The sequence below is a fragment of the Bubalus bubalis genome, chromosome 12, assembly GCF_019923935.1.
Source record: "Bubalus bubalis isolate 160015118507 breed Murrah chromosome 12, NDDB_SH_1, whole genome shotgun sequence".
NCBI lineage: Eukaryota > Metazoa > Chordata > Mammalia > Artiodactyla > Bovidae > Bubalus > Bubalus bubalis.
The window spans coordinates 8,993,296-9,010,384 of NC_059168.1; the positions used below are offsets into that span (position 1 = coordinate 8,993,296).

Consider the following 17,089-nt stretch of genomic DNA (forward strand, 5'->3'; position numbering starts at 1 on the left):
CTGGTATTCCCATCTCTTTCAGGATTTTCCACAGTTTATTGTGATCCACACAGTCAAAGGCTTTGGCATAGTCAATAAAGCAGAAATAGATGTTTTTCTGGAACTCTCTTGCTTTTTCCATGATCCAGAGGATGTTGGCAATTTCATCTCTTGAGAAAGGCTCTGAATCTTTAATATCATACATGTATACACACTGTGTGGATCACGATAAACTGTGGAAAATTCTGAAAGAGATGGGAATACCAGACCACCTGACCTGCCTCTTGAGAAACCTATGAGACTTCCCTGGTGGCCCAGTGGATGGGAATCCGCCTGCCAGTGCAGGGGACACGGGTTTGATCCCTGGTCTAGGGAGATTCCACATGCCTCAGAGCAACTAATCCCACGGGCCACAACTACTAAAGCCTGCATGCCCTTGAGGCCATGCTCTGCAACAAGAGAAGCCCACCCACACACTGAAACGAGAGGAGCCGCCTCTCACCACAACTCAAAAAGCCTTAGCAGCAACGAAGACCCAGCACAGAACAGTGAATAAGTCAATTATAGAGAAGAAAAGCACGTGGAGGCTGCAGGTGAAGTCTGGGGCTGTGGGTGGGGAGCCAGCGGGGCCTTTGGGTGCTGGTGGAGTTCTCTTTCTTGGTCTCCACAGTGATGGCACGCAGTGTCCCCAGGAGAATTATCCGTTCAGCTGCACATGCCTGAACGGATGTTGTGTCCCACAATAAGAAGCGACCTTCCGTGTTCAGAGAAGCAGCAGAAATCCAGGTGGCCCACATAGAAATGCTATTTCAACCCACGGATTCCATTTCACTAATCAAAGTACCTGTTGTCTTTGACAAGGGGAGATGCCTGTGCAATGTAAAATAGAACTAGTTCTTATATAAATGTTATTGAGAAAGCCAGTTTTGAAAATACAGATAGGGCTTCTTAGATAAGCCAAGATAAGAGATACCAAGTTGTCAGAACATAAACAGTTTTCTAATTTGTTGTTGTTTTGTAGTCCCTTCAGTAGTATCCAACTCTCTGTGGCCCAATGGACTGTGGCCCACCAGGCTCCTCTGTCCATGGGACCCTCCAGGCAAGAATACTGGAGTGAGTGGCCATTTCTTTCTCCAGGGGATCGACCTGGGATCAAACCCTCATCTCCTGCATTGGCAGGCGGATTCTTTACTGCTGAGCCACTTGGGAAGCCCTTTTAATAATTTATCTCTCCCCAGTTTAGAAGGCTTCCAAGATGCCTTGAGCTAGAAAAGGTCTATGTGCGTGCATGCTCAGACGCTCAGTCGTGTCTGAATCTTTGTGACCCCATGGATTGTAGGCCACCAGACTGCTCTGTCCATGGGATTTCCCAGGCAAGAATACTGGAGTGGGTTTCCCTGCCCACCTCTAGGGGATCTTCCTGAGCCAGGGATTGAACCCAGGTTCCCACATTGCAGGTCTGCTGAGCCACTAGGGATATCCAGAAAATGTCTACTCTTTTCTAAAAATGGAACGAGGACACGAACTTCAGAATCTCCTTTATTTGCATTAACATCCAGCTAACTTAGGGTCTTAAGTGAGAAGTGGCTTTCTCAGGCTTCCTCTGAACATACTAATTATCAAGCAAAATTTGGTTTTCATAAGAACCTTGAGGGGGGCTGCTTGGAGGCTGCTGTTTCCCAGGGTTCAGGCCCGGGGCTGTTTTGGCCTCATCCTCCCTTCGAGATGTTCTGTGCAGCCTTATCATTACACCGATGACAGAGGGCTGGATCATCAAAATGGAAAGTAACAGGCAGATTCCATCTCTCCTGTCTCCATCTTGGGGGAAACCTCTTCATTTTCAGAGGCTTGGTGGTTTTTTTTTCTTTTTTTTTCCCCTTCATTTTAACACATTCATTCTGCTTTGCCCAGAAAATTATTTCAGTCTCAGACAACTCTTATTTATTCATTCCCACGGATGAAAGCAGAAGCCTGGATAATGCAAAATGATACAAATGCAGAAACTCTTTATATTTGACTTTCAAATGTGAGCTTGTACTTACATTTGATTATGCGTGTGTTTAATATTCTGGGGATTCGATTCAGACAAAATAACCAAGTCACAGGATGAGCATCTAACCGGCAAAGTGCGAGCTGCCTCGCTGGGTCCGGACCATGTTCCTGAGCACATTGACAGCCCGGAGGACGAGGGTGGGCAGGACTCCAGACAGACAGAGCCTCCCAGCCCACCCTCTTCTGGCTTCCTGGGCATCCCGATGCTCTGCGCCCCCAAACCTGCTGTTCACCTGAGAGCAGGTACCGCACGTGCTCTGAGCTCCGCGGTGGGAGCTTCGCCACCGAGCTGATTGCTTTACACACGTCCAAAGATCACACATCTTTCTTTCCTTCCTGTCCAAACTGAGGTTCGGTTGTTTGCACCAGTCCCCCACAGTCAGGAGAGCAAGTTCTACCCCTTGGGGGTGGGGGTGGGCATCACAGGGCCATCCTGGAGTAGTCTGTCCCCTGTATTACCTGTGTTTATAACCAGCCTGTCCCGCAGAGTAAAACCAACACCTGTGCAAACAGGGTGTGAGGAATTGCTCTGGGCCAGCCCCTCCATCCCGCCCCCCTACCCTTGCCATCCACACTGAGACCCTTGTCCTGATGGTACACCAGCATCCCCTGGCTGGCACCAAGGTCCTCCCCAGCTTTCCTCTCCCCCTCACACCTCCTGTTCTAGAAACTGCAAAGGTTTATGTGTGGCAAAGGTTTCTGCTGGGATTTTATCACCAGGAAAGAACTGGAGGATGCTGGCAGGAAGCTGACATCATTGGCTATATATCAGAGAGGGGTCGGGTCTTAAAAATGGAAATTACTAGAGAAGGGAAAAGGAAAGACAAGAAGGAAAAAGAAGGGAGAAAGAGACACACAGGGAGGAAGAGAGCTTGAAGGCTGGGCCCCAGAATCTCTGGGAGGCAACTGGGCTGGGAGGGAGGGCTCGAAGTCTGGGACTGCTGATCTGGGCACCTCTTGTGACCTTTCCATGTGGCTCAGACTTCTCCCAGCTGGATGGCCATGTTCTGCATGGGCTTATCCCAAGAGGGAGCACTGGAGGGTGAGTGCTCCAAATGACCCAGATGGAGGCTACATGCCTCTGACGATCCGGTCCCAGGAGACCCCACTGGACCCTTCCTCCGTTCTCTGTTGGCCGAAGGCACCCTAAGCCCATCCAGATTCAGTGGGTGGGGACGCAGACCACACCTCACCCCATATGATCATCTCTACTTTCTTAGTTTCCAGCTAAGGTGTGAAAGCTCCCTTGTCAGGACAGCCGATTTCCTCTGATGTAGGAACGTGAGGGTTCAGGTTCCTGTGATGCACGGAGCACTTGGTGGTTAATAATCTGCGGCTCATTATGATGATCTGTGGTCTCTATAACAGTCAATGGGCTGGAACCACAGATGTATTTACTGCCTTCATTTAATTGCTAACATTAGGCTTATTTTCAAGTATTTTCTCTCCATTTGGATGGAGTGCCTTTTATCTGAGCTTATCTTCAGTGTCAATAAGTTTCCCATTTCTCGACAGCTGGACGCCCCGATAACATACAGCTCTCCTCCTATTAATCTTCTGTGAACTGACCATTAGGGTTGTGAAATCCATTCATCGCCAAGAGTTGTCCTGTCACAACTGCATGGGCTTCCATTAGCTAAACCAAACCCTATTTCTTTACCACGACTAAGGCTCTTTGTCATTTTAATAGTTCTTCCTTAGAGCTGGCACAGAGTGTCAGACTGTCCCCCAAAGAACAAGCAGACGCCGGCAACACTCCGTTACCTTGGGTGGTAGTTGTTCAATCACTGAGTCATGTCTTTTGCATGCTGGACTGCAGCACACCAGGCTTCCCTGTCCTTCACTATGTCCCGGAGTTTGCTCAAATCCATGTCCGTTGAGTTGGTATTGCTAACCATCTCATCCTCTGTCGCCCCCTTCTCCTGCCTTCAATCCTTCCCAGCATCAGGGTCTTTTCTAATAAGTCAGCTCATTGGAAGGGTTACCTTGGGAGCCTTTGGTAAATTTATTCCCGAGAAGACCCATAGACCTGAATATCCCTCAGATATTCTCCACTGAAGTCTTTCTGTTGGGCTGCTCTCCCCTGAGTAGAATTGGACGCTGAGTGTCACTAGTCCATCTCACTCCACAAAAACTTTAATCTTGGTTTTATTCACCTACATCGTCCCTCATTGATACAAGCAAAGTACATCAAATAGTTTTAAAAACCAGTACAATCCGGATTGTGAGATAGGAAAAGAAAACAGGAAGTCGTGAGTGGGGGAAGGGAGGGGGAGAATAGAGAGAGGAGAGGAGACTTCCCACTCAGGGCGAGTGATACAGAGCAACCAGGAGGAGAAGAGGCATGGTCAAGCGGTCACAATCAGGGAGACTGGGACACCCCAGCCCAGGGCACGTTCCTTCCCCCTCCGGCCCTGTCCTGCCCCCAGGAAGGGTTTGGGGAAGTGCACAGGTGTGAGTTGCCCAAGCTAATGGCTGGGAGGTCCTGGCTTGGGCCGAAACCTCTTGGGAGGGTGGCCTGTGATCTGTGTGCACGCTACACGAGGCACCCCTTGCACCAATCTAGTGGATGACGGATAGGTGTCTGGGTGATGCTGATATTGTTCGTTGGGCTTCCCCAGTGGCTCAGTGGTAAAAAATCTGCCTGCCAATGCAGGAGACGCAGGTTTGATCCCTGGGTCGGGAAGATCCCCTGGAGAATGAAATGGCAACCCACTCCAGTATTCTCGCCTGAGATAAGATGCCATCCAACCATCTCATCCTTTAGGTCCTTGTTATTTATCTATTTAATAAGTGTGAAACTCCTGGAATTTAAATAAAAATTCTTTGTGTGCCTTTTTTCTGGAAGGATGGCCTTCAATCAAAATTCTCAAGGCGTTCAGGCCCAGAAAGGAGTGTCTGGGCCTGGGATGGGGTCACTGTTCTCTGATTCCTGCTCCACAAACTATTGCAGGCAGGTAATTGCCAGCTCACCGCCTGTTCCACCACCAGCTTTAGCGAAAGTCAGGGCCCACCAAGGCTGAGCCACACAGGTAAAGCGCTAGAACAGACCAGGCAGATGACACAGTCAGCTGTCAATAAATCAAAGTTAGATGATATTAAGAAATTATTCTTAATTTTGTAACAGGATAATGATACTGTGATCATGGTTTTTTAAAGTCTTTAGTTAGCCTGGGGGAGTGGGGAGCAGATCAAAGAAGAAAGAAAATGTTGACAATCTTTCAGGCTGGAGCTGAGCACTCCTGGGTTCAGGATACAATTTTTTCTCCTTTTGATTTTTAAAATGCCGTAATAAAAAAGTTTAAAAAATAAAAATAAATCCAAGCTACTCTTCATAACAAGATGCAAATCACTCAGCCAGGCGGAAGTGTAACTTCTCCCAGAGAGGGCAAGTTCAGTCGCCAGCCTGCACCTTGCCGGCCTGTCTGTCCGACAGGTGCCACGCTTTCGGAAGGAAAACAGGTAAAAGGTGGGTCCCGCTCTTAAAGAGCTGGCGCCCCTCCTCCTCCCCCGCAGCAAGCCCCTCCTGGCCTCGGTTTTGCTCTCCCTGAAATGGGCTGACGTCCCTCTTGGAAGAGGCGCGGGCAGTGAAGGGGGGTGGGTTGGGAGCGCCTCCAGGGTTGCCCAGGTGAAGCAGACGCCGGCATTTTCCAAAGCTGGCTGGGGACGCGGGGGCGGATGGAGAGACTCGTGATTGGGAAGGAGGAAAACACACACACACACACACACACACACACACACACACACACACACTCATTTCCCTCCATCCTCTTCCTCTCACTCCGCCCCCCGAGGGGCGGTACCCTGGTCCCTGGGGGAGGTTTAGGCCGAGGACCCGGGAGCGCGGCGGGCCGGGGAGAAGGGCTTGGGTCTCGCAGCCCCGGCCGGGAGGCCGGTGGTGCGGCGGCCCCTCCCCTGCGATCCTTTCCCCTCCTCCCCGTCTCCTCCGCCCCATCCTCCTCCGGGTCCCCGGCAGCCGAGGCTCTGGGAGCAGCCGGCGGCGCAGCGGCCGCGCAGCCTTTGTCTCGGGGCAGCCGGGCGGAGGGCCCAGCGCAGGCGTAAGTGACCGGTGGCCGGGCGGGGGGGCTCGGCAGGGAGCGGGCCCGGGTCGGGGGCACTCCCTGCGGGGGATGCGGGCCAGCCCGGTTGTCCGGGGCTCGGGCTGTGCGCGCCCGGCCAGGCGGTGCCGGGGCGCGGTGGGCGCGGAGGGGCCACCGCCGAGAGGGGCGCGGGAGTGCGCGGAGGAGGCGCAGGGGTCGTGGGGAAGGTGCCGAGCCGCCGCGCTCGGGGACACTGTGCGCTTTCGCTGGGCGCCGCAGCCTTGCGCCTGCGGACGTGCGGCTTGGGTGCGAGTCCTGTCGGCCGTGTTTCTCAGGGCAGAGGCCACACGGGGACGCAGGAGGCAGAGGACAGGCAGTGATGAAACAACGGGAGAGGACCGGGCCGGCGTCACCAGCACCATCACCATCACCACCATCACCATCACTGACCTGCGCCCATCCCGGCTTCCCCCACCTCCTCCCCGGTGTAAAGACAACTTTATCAGATTATTTCCTTTTCACGGGTAGTACTTTGAAAAAGCGTCGGAGCTCCTCAAATCAGAGATCAGAGGGGCTTGCAGTCATCTGTCCGGGGCCGGTTAACTAAGGTAGCAATCAGGCTTCGATGCTCTCGGTTTTTCTAATTCTGGTGCTGGAGAGGTCTGATTAAAAACTCCCCCTCGCTTGGTAATGATGATGCTGATGATGATGATCAAGTATAAAATAATATCCTCACTAAATTAGATAATCAGGAGTTTAATTTTTTCTCTCTCTCTTTTAATTTTTGGGTGTGAAAATACCAGCAGTAAGTGGAGACATAAGGAAAATGAAGCTTTTCCAAAAATAATAACCAGGAATAGGGGTAAAAGAGGTCCTTTGTAGAAGTCACCCAAGTGGGCTGAAGGCAGTGAGCCCATCCATCAGGTGCGGAAAGTGCTTTTGGCGGTTGGTGGATCTCGATCTCATTACTCTGGATGTGTGTAGTTTCTCACGCTGCCCCAAGAATGTTTCCGTTGCTGTTTCAAACTGGCCTTTCCTTGGTCCAAGGGACCACAGATCGGACCAAAGGACGCACGCGGCTCTGGAGCCATCAGGGCTGTTAGGGCGCCCAAGGTGAGCTCCACAAAACCGGCTCCGTACGAAAAGTGACTTTCAGAAAATAGGCAGCTAAGTCCCCTCTGTTTTTGCCCACTGGTTAGAAATGAGCCTTGGACATCTGGGTTTTGTGTTCTCGCCCAACTAGACATAAACTAGACAACCCTACATATCTTGATATGCTTGGAAATTTTCTTGCCCAAAAGTCAGGATAGCAGGACTCCTTTTTTAAAGATGATGTTTATGTATTACCTATTTGTGGCTGCACTGGGTCTTCATTGCTGCACGGTCTCTTCTCTGGTTGTGGCCAGCGGCGGCTATTCTCTGGAGGCAGTACTCGAGCGTCTCATTGTGGTGGCATCTCTTGTTGTAGAGCACAGGCTCTAGAGTGTGGGCTTCAGAAGTTGTGGCTCACAGGCTCAGCTGCTCCACAGCAGGTGGGATCTTCCCAGACCAGGGATCAAACCCATGTCTCCTGCATTGGCAGGTGAATTCTGAGTCACCAGGGAAGCCCTAACTTCTTTCTGTTTACTGAAGTATCATTTATACACTTAACTCACTGCACAGCTGAAACTTTACCTATGTTGACCCCCACAAAACCTGCTCCCAGAGTAAGAGATAGAAAATCTCTGTGGTCCATGAGTGTTCCTCTGTGTCCTTTTCCAGATATAACTTCTTTGGCTGTTCCCAACATAGAAAAATAATTTCTTTTAAAATAATTTCTTTTCAGTGTCTTTCAGTCACTCAGTTGTGTCCAACTCTTTGTGACCCCATGGACTGCAGCACTCCAGGCTTCCCTGTCCTTCACCATCTCCCAGAGCTTGCTGAAACTCATGTCCATTGAGTCGGTGATGCCATCCAACCATCTCATCCTCCGTCGTCCCCTTCTCCTCCTGCCCTCAGTCTTTTCCAGCATCAGGGTCTTTTCCAATGAGTCGGCTCTTCACATCAGGTGGCCAAAGTGTTGGAGCTTCAGCTTCAGCATCAGTCCTTCCAGTGAATATTTCAGGACTGATTTCCTTTTGGATTGATTTCTTTTCAGTATCTCACATTAAATCTGGTTGGCCTCTTCCTTTAGCAAATAGGACTGGGAACTTCCTTGGTGGCTTAGTAGTAAAGAATCTGCCTGCCAATACAGGAGACATTGGTTCAATCCCTGGTCTGGGAAGATTCCACATGCCGAGGAGCAACTAAGCCCAGGAGCCACAACTATGGAACCCATGCACCCTAGAGCCCATGCTTTGCAACAAGAGAAGCCACTGCAGTGAGAAGCCCACACTCCACAGCTAGAGAGTAGCTCCCACTCGCCGCAGCTAGAGAAAGCCCATGCAGCAACAAAGACCCAGCACAGCCAAAAATCTAAATAAACAAATAATTTTTTTTTTTAGAAATTTATGACTGAGTCCCAGCCCTGGGCCCAGCACTGCATGGACAGGAGCTCCCCATGGACAGGCAGATAAACCAGATAATTAGACAAGCAGGGGTGACACTATATGCAGATACAGAATGTTCCAGGCCATATCCTAGTTTTTGTTTTTTTTTTTTTTTTTTTCCTGAGGGGGAAAGGGAAGGCTTCTTGGAGGATGTGAATCTTCAAGTTGAGAACTGAAACATGAGCACAAGATCATCAGTAAAACGTGGTCAGAGGAAAAGGAAAGTCTGTTCCGAGTGGCAGGAAGGTCATGCATCATGGTTCAGAAAGAAGAGAGCATGGAGGGTTTGAAGAACAAAAACTCATTGAGGCTGATTGGAGCACAGTCTGGGGGAGGAGTGTGTAGACAGCCAGGGGGTCAGCAGGGCCACCAGGAGACTCAGGCCGGGGCAGGGGTGGTGGTGGTTTTCTGGCAGGGAGGAGGCCTGGACGCGCATGGAGGGTGAGATCTGATTGTCAGCTGGCTGCTGTGCGGTGGGGAGACTACAGAAGGGATGGGGGCCGGGTGACTGCCGTGGCATCCCAGCGAGACACCAAGGTGGCCTAGCCAGGCAGTGGCAATGGGAATCAAGGACTGAAAGAGACTTAGGGGAACTTCTCTGATGGTTCAGTGGTTAAGAATCCACCTCGCAATGCAAAGACCAAGGGTTTGATCCTTGATCAGGAAACTTAAGATCCCATATGCGGCAGAGCGACTAAACCCAGGGCCACAACTACTGAACCCATGCACCGCAGATGGAGAGTCCATGCGTTGCCATTAAGACCCACATAAAAAGATAACATAGATAAATATTTAACAAAGAAAGAAACTTAGCAGGCAAAATCAACACGTGTTTGACCTGTGAAGATTCAAGGATGCCCCTTTGGTTTCTTAGATCTCACAAAACTGGTGGACGATGGAGCCATTGGAGATACTGGTGGGGGGAGAATCTAGTTTATATAATATCCTTTTGTGATATATAACTCTCTGAATACACCTGATCTCAGTTGCCAGTTAGCTTGTGGGATATGTAGGTAGAAATGTCTCCCAGGAAGTTGTAACAGATGTTTATGGAGCATGTGCTATGTGCCAGGCATTCTGGGGTCACCTAGATGCAGCTCTGAATGAACCACAATGCAAGGTTCAACCATGACCTTGTGAGGCTCACATATATCAGGCCAGAGCTGCAGTCTGGGGGCTTCTGGGTGTAGGTGGTGATGAAGGCTTCAGAGAGAATGGATTTGTTTGGTAAGATTCTAGTGAAAGAGTAGAAGCCAAGGGTAAAGTCTCAAGGGACACCAGCAGACTAAAAAGGGGAGATGGCAGAGAAAGCAAAAAAGGTGTGATGTTCCGAGGTCCAGGGAGAGGTCCCCAGAGCCACCTGCAGCTAAGTTATGTAAGGTGAGGTCTAGAGGGACTTCCCTGGTGATCAGTGGCTAAAGCTCTGAGCTCCCAATGCAGGGGTCTGGGTTCCATCCCTGGCCAGTGAACCAGATCCCACGTGCCACAGCCAAGACCCGGTGCTGCCAAATAAAATAAGTAAATAGTAGGAGAAAAAGATGAGGATCAGCAGCAGCAGCTGACACCAGAAATTTAGAAATGCAAGTTCTTTTTAAAATTTATAATTAAAAATTATAAATTTATAAATTATAATTTATAATTGCTCTACAATGCTATGTGTTTCTGCTGTACAACAAAGTGAGTCAGCTCTATGAACACATATATCCACTGCCTCTTGAGCCTCCCACTCCCACCCCCATCCACCCTCGGGGTCATCACAGAGCACCGAGCTGAGCTCTCTGCGCTCTTCAGCAGCTTCCCGCTAGCTGGCTGTGTTACACCTGGGAGTGTATATATGTCCATGCTGCGCTCTCACTCGACCCCTCCGTGTCCACAAGTCTGTTTTCGACATCTGTTTCTCTGTTCCTTCCCTGCAAAAAGTTCATCAGTGCCTTTTTTCTAGATTTCATTTATGTATATTAGTATACGATGTTTGTTTTTCTCTTTCTTGCTGAAGTACACTTTGTATGACAGACTCTGGGTTCATCCACATCACTGCAAATGACTCCATTTCAGTCCTTTTTATGGCTGTATATTTCCATTGTATGTATGTATTACATCTTCTTTATCCATTCATCTGTCTGTGGACATCTGGGTTGCTTCCATGTCCTGGATATTTTAAATAATGCTGCTACGAACATGTGGGGTGCATGTGTCTTTTTGAATTATGATTTTCTCAGGGTGTATGTCCAGGAGTGGGGTTGCTGGGTCATATCGTAGTTTTATTCCTAGTTTCTTGAGGAACCTCCGTAGGTTCTTCTTAGTGGCTGTGTTAATCAGCAGTCTCCCAGGACCACCTGAATCTGAAACTGACCCTCTGAATGCTAACCAGACTTCCAGGTGATTCACACGCCCCACCCCACCCCCGAGTTTGAGAGCCACTGCTCCACGTATTAACTAATAAGAAAGTCAGTCACAGGTGCCTGAGAGACTTGGTGAGAGTAATTTCATTGGTGTTACAGCCTGGTTAGGCAAATTTTTAAAAATTTTAACGAATGTTCAGTTTTTTATTGGGAAATTTCCAATGTTTTATTTTCTTTTGCATGTTTGAGTTTTTTCCCTTCTATATAGTAGTTGATCACAGATTGATGTTTTGTTTCACCCTGTTCCATATGATTTGCGAAGTTTTGTTTTTATCTACTTTGAAACACATTATTATATATGAACGTCCACCTACATCTCTGATAATTGATTCGCTGCCTTCGGGTCTGAAATGGAGGAATGAAAACAGTGAAGCAGAGTGAAGGTGGGTGAATCTCAGCTCTGAATGGCAGCCTGAGAAAGCACCTAGACACCTAAAGTTGTTTCTTCCAGAAAGTTCCAAGACACTGGGGTGTATTTCTAATTATTTGCACTTGTCGTCATGTGAAGTAATTGGATATGCGTCCTTTTCATCAAAGTGGGCCAACAGCATAACCTTAATTGTTGTACTTCTGGTGTGCTAATAAGGAGGAGGGCTGCTAGGAACTGGGTCTTCCCCTGACTTTGCTGTCAGATCCCCAAGTATTTCATTTCATTTGATGGGAAGAATTGGAGCATATCACTCTGGTTTGCTGTCATTAGGGGAAATCGGTGGTTGATGTTCAAGTGAGAAGAGACTAAGGCAGACCTCCAGGCACAGGTCCAGGATGCTGTGGACTTGGACCCAGACCCACCCCCACCCCAAGTAAAGCGAATGCCGCAGTGAAGCAAGTCACACAAATCTTTTGGTCTTCCAGTGCATATAAAAGTGATTGGAGGGGGGGACTTCCCTGGTGGTCCAGTGGCTAAGATTTGGCTTTCCCAATGCAGGTGGCCGGGTTTGCTCCCTTACCAGGAAACTAAATCCTGCATGCTTCAACTAAGACCCAGCACAGGTATGGGGAGGGAGGTGGGAGGGGGGTTCAGGATGGGGAACATGTCTACACCTGTGGCGGATTCATGTTGATGTATGGCAAAACCAATACAATATTGTAAAGTAATTAGCCTCCAATTAAAATAAATTTATATTAAAAAAAAGATTTAAAGATTATCGATACATTGACACTACACTGCAGTCTGTTCAGTGTGCACTGGCATTGTGTCTAAGAAGACAATGTGTATACCTTAATTATAAACACTTTATTGCTGAAAACTGCTAACCATCACCTGCACCTTCATCGAGTCGTGATCTTTCTGCTGGCAGAGGGTCTTGCCTTGATGTGACGGCTGCCGCCTGACCAGGGTGGTAGTTGCTCCCAGTGTAATAACAGAAATAAAATCTCACTGAAAGTAAACAATTAGCCTCCTTAACCAGAAGCTGAACAAAGTATTAGTTTGTGCACTTGCTCATTTTTCCCATCTGCTGGGTCAGAGGAACCAAATGGACAAAACAGAACATGTTTCACACTTTTCCTGCTAATGACTGTTGACATTCAGTGCCCATGACTTTGGGCCTCAGGCAACAAATGAACTGAGAACAGCTCAAGGCACGGAAGCGCTGTGTTCTATACCTCCACAGGTTTCATTAGCGAACTCGTTGCCTTGTGGAAAGTTTTCTAGAATATTCTACCTTATGCAGTTGTCCAGGGACATTGGGTAGAAAAGAGTTTGAACAGGAGAGACAGACCTGGGTTTTGGTTCTGACTCCACTCTGTCCATCCCTGGTGGCTCAGACAGGAAAGACTCTGCCTGCAATGTAGGAGACCCGAATTCAATCCCTGGATTGGGAAGATCCCCTGGAGACGGGAATGGCTACCCACTCCAGTATTCTTGCCTGGAGAATTCAATGGACAGAAGAGCCTGGTGGGCTACAGTTCAGGGAGTCAAGAAAGAGTCGGACATGACTAAGTGACTAACATCTTCACGTTTTTTCCACCTCCATCTAAGTGTCTGACATTTGCAGGTCACTTACCCCCACCCAGCCCACCCCCACCATCTTGAGCCTCCATTTCCTCTTTTGTTAGCAGGAAGGAAGGTACACAATTGTTCTTCCCAACCCTGCGATGCTGCGATTCTGTGCTTCTCTTCCTTCGTGTGCCTTTTCCCATCTTTTTTCTCTTATTCTGAACTTGACACCCGCATACTGGATGCTGTTACCATAATTACCCAATCACAGAGCGCCCCGTGATGGAGAATAAAGTTGCTACTATTTATGCTAAAACTGTTTGGTTATTTTGGAGGGAGGGCGGGTAAGAGCTCCATGCATGAAGCTCTAATTACAGTAATATAGTACATTAGATTATAGCTCTCTTTTGCCCTATTTTATTGATGATCATAGCTCAGGAAATCCAAGCCAAGATTTTTATTTCCATGCTCACATTCTCTAGATCCCAGGCGTCCAAGAAAAGTCCAGCTCTTGAAATGAGAAAAGCTGGACTGAGGTTGTGGCTCCCAGTTGAGGGAGGAACAGGGAACGGGGTGGTGGCCCTGCACGGCTCTCACCAGTGAAACGCACCTTCCAGTGCCAGCGTGGGCACCCACCCTCTGTATCCTTGGCTCCAGGTCCCCTGGCTGTGCCCCTCACTCAAGCCCATGTCGAGGGGCAACATGGAGGTGTCTACCTAGAGTGTACTTTTTCCTTAAATACATTTGCAAAAGAAATGTTGTTCAGTCGCTAAGTTGTGTCCAACTCTTTGTGACCCCATGGAGTGTAGCACGCCAGGCTCCTCTGTTCTCCAGTCTCCCAGAGTCTGCTCAAATTAATGTCCATTGAGTCAGTAATGCCATTTAACCATCTCAACCTCTGCTGCCCCCTTCTCCTTTTGCCTCCCATCTTCCCCAGCATCAGGGTCTTATTACTAGAAACATATTAATACATCTTTTGTTACCCAAATGTTATTGACCAGAGTGTTTCAATGTTCACTTCCATAATAAATCGCCAGCTGCAGGCATTAGTTTCTGCAAAAATCCCTCAGTAAAAAATGTGTTAAAAAAAATACTCAACCTTATAATGGAGTAGAATGCAAAACTTGCATAAATATTTAACATGAGATAGAATGCTTAAGGGCTTCCCAGGTGGCTCAATGGGTAAAGAATCCACCTGCAATGCAGGAGACTCAGGAGACATGGGTTCATTTCCTGGTTTGAGAGGATCCCCTGGAGGAGGGCATGGCAACCCACTCCAGTATTCTTGCCTGAAGAATCCCATGGACAAAGTAGCCTGGTAGGCTATAGCCCATGGGATCACAAAGAATTGAACACGACTGAAGTGTTTGAGCATGCACGCAAACAGAATGCTTAAAAGAAACGTCCAGTAGATAGAGGCTAATTTGGGGTCTCTCCCCAGATCCTTACTCATATTCTTCTACTGTTTAGGGCACTTTGGTGGAAATCATTGAAAATGCTAACCAGTAACATTTATGGAGTGCTGTGAGTGGTTCTAAGCATTTGAATGTGATTCTCTGGAAGTTTTATACTTATCCCCATTTTTCAGAGGAGGAATCTGAGATACAAAGAGAAGTTCAATAATTTGTCCAGAGTCCACAGAGCTTGTAAGTGGCAGAGCTAAGACTTAACCCCACCAACTTCTCCCTTCCCTTACTCCTCATGCTGCCAACACCCCCCTTACAGAGAAAACAGCTGCATCCCAAAGGATGAATTGTCCACATCATGGTCATGACAGGTGGATCTAATGAAGGGCGGGGAACCTTGCTCTAGACAGTCTGCACAACTGACCTCAAGACAAATATGGTGAACACATCTCTAAAGAATCTTCCTGGACCTTCAGAACAGCCAGACACAGAGCAGAATCTCCCGATGAAGGTACACTTTCTAGAAGTAGCAGATGCTTCTCTGCATACCCCCTGCTTCCGGATGAAGCCAGCTCTGGTCTCCCATCGCTGATGGGCCTGCTCTCCTCCCTGGACCACTGAGCCAAGAAGGCCTGAAGAGACCCTGCAAGGAGTACACATTCTGTCCTGCGAAATGGATTGAAAATGTGCTCAGAGAAAGATGAGTAAAAGGCTATGTGTGAATGTCAGTGTGGAGAAGCCATCGGTTCTGCCTTGGGTGATCAAGGAAGGTTCCCTCGAGAGAGTGGGCAAGGAGGGGCATTCTGAGTGGAGGCAAGGCATGCGTGAAGACCCAGAAGCAACTGCACAGCATGTGTCTGGAATCCAGCAGTGATGCATTTTAGGGCAGCAGCAGATCACATGGGAGAGCAGATGAAGAGAAGGCAGTGGATGTGAGGTGGAGCCATTGAATTGCTGGCTTTGAAGGCGAAGGAGGTTGAGTTTTAGGATGAAGCCAGAGATGAGCTGCCAACAGTTATGGAGGAACAGAAAGGAAGGCTAGAGATTGATGTCTTTGCCCACAATCTGCAGAACAGAGGAGCCTGGAAGAGAGGGAGAGGTTGTCAGCTTGGAGACTAATTTGGGAACCATTTAAAGAATGCAGGCAAGAGATAGTGAGTGGGCAAACAGGACCAAGGCACAGAATATGGAAAGAGCATACTCTTAACTCAAGGCTTATTAAGGAGGTAGCATCTTCACTATACACACACACACACACACACACACACACACCCACACACACACACATATATAGATTCCTGCTTCTAGGAAGATGATGTACAAGTAATTGTTCTTATTCTTCCTACTAGGTAGAACTAAACATCTCTGAACACTCTGTGTAAAATAAGCATAAGAAGACTCTGCAAGTGGCAAGAAGGAGGTAGACCCACCAGGGACCTTAGGACATGGAGGATAACACTGCTGTGAGTTCCCTGGGTGTTATTTCATCTCTGGCATCCCAGAGTCCCATAACACGACACCCAACACATCTAGGCTTCAACCTCAAATCACTCGTCATACAAAGAATCAGGAAAATCTCAACCTGATTGAAAAACCTCAAGCAATAGATGCTGACACCAACATAATACATGTGTTAGAATTACCCAACAAGGATTTTAAACGAGTCATCAGAAAAGTGCTCACGGAAGTTATGGTACGCTTTGCTCAAATGAAAAACGAAAAAAATCTCAGTGAAGAAATAGAAAATACGAAAAAGAATGAAATGGAAATTTTAGAACTGAAAGGCACAATAAATAAAAGAAAAATCTCAGTGGATGAAGTTAACAGCAGAGTGGACGAGACAGAGGAGGAAAATTAGTGAACTGGAAGATAATAAAAAAGTACCTAAAGCAAATAAGAAAAAAATAGACAAAAGGAAAGAAAGAAAGAAGGAAGGAAGAAAGACTTAGAGGTCCATGGGACTATTAGAAAAGACCTAACATTCATGTCATTGGAGCTCTAGAAGGAGAAGAGAAAAAGGTCAGGACTGAAAAAGTTCTCAAGGAAATAATGGCCACTATTATTCAAACTAGAAATCAATAACAGAAAGATAACAGGAAGGTCTAAACACTTCAAAACTAAATAACACTTCCAAGTAATTCACAAGTCAAAGAGTAAGTCTCAAGGGAAATGTAAAGACACACTTAATCAAAATGAAAATAAAACATATCAAAATTTGTGGGATGCAGCTAATTCAATGCTGAGAGAGAAATTTACATCATTAAATACTTAGAAAAGAGGCAAAGTCTCAAACCAATAATCTAAGCTTCCATCTCAAGAAACTTAAAAAACAGCAAAATAAACCCAAAGCAAATAGAAGGAAGAAAATGATATTCAATCAGAAATCTACGAACTTAAGGAGATTAAGAGATATAAAATAAAAGCTATTATCTATGAAATAAAACTATTCTGTATAAAATAAAAAACTGTAATATATAAAATTTAAAAAGCCACAGGGATATATTGTAAAACCCAGGGAATATAGGCAATACTTTATAATAACTATAAATGGAGAATAACCTTTAAAAATTGTGAATCACTATGTTGTACACCTGAAACTTATATACTATTATACATTAACTATACTTCAAGAAAGGAAGAAAGGAAAAGAAAAGAAGAAAGAAATTTGTGAATTTGAAAATAGAAAATCAACGAAACAATTGAACAAAAAGCTGGCCATTTGAAAAGATAAAGTTACTGA

General features: G+C 47.3%; 1 protein-coding gene across 1 annotated transcript in view; it reads left to right on the forward strand.

The window, feature by feature from the left end:
* Nucleotides 1–5,726: 5,726 nt before the first annotated feature.
* GPR45 (G protein-coupled receptor 45) overlaps nucleotides 5,727–17,089 on the forward strand; it is a 41,981-nt gene continuing 30,618 nt past the window's right edge. The window contains exon 1 of the mRNA XM_006067893.4: nucleotides 5,727–6,089. The gene's annotated coding sequence lies outside the window, so the exon portion shown is untranslated. The remainder of the gene's footprint in view (nucleotides 6,090–17,089) is intronic.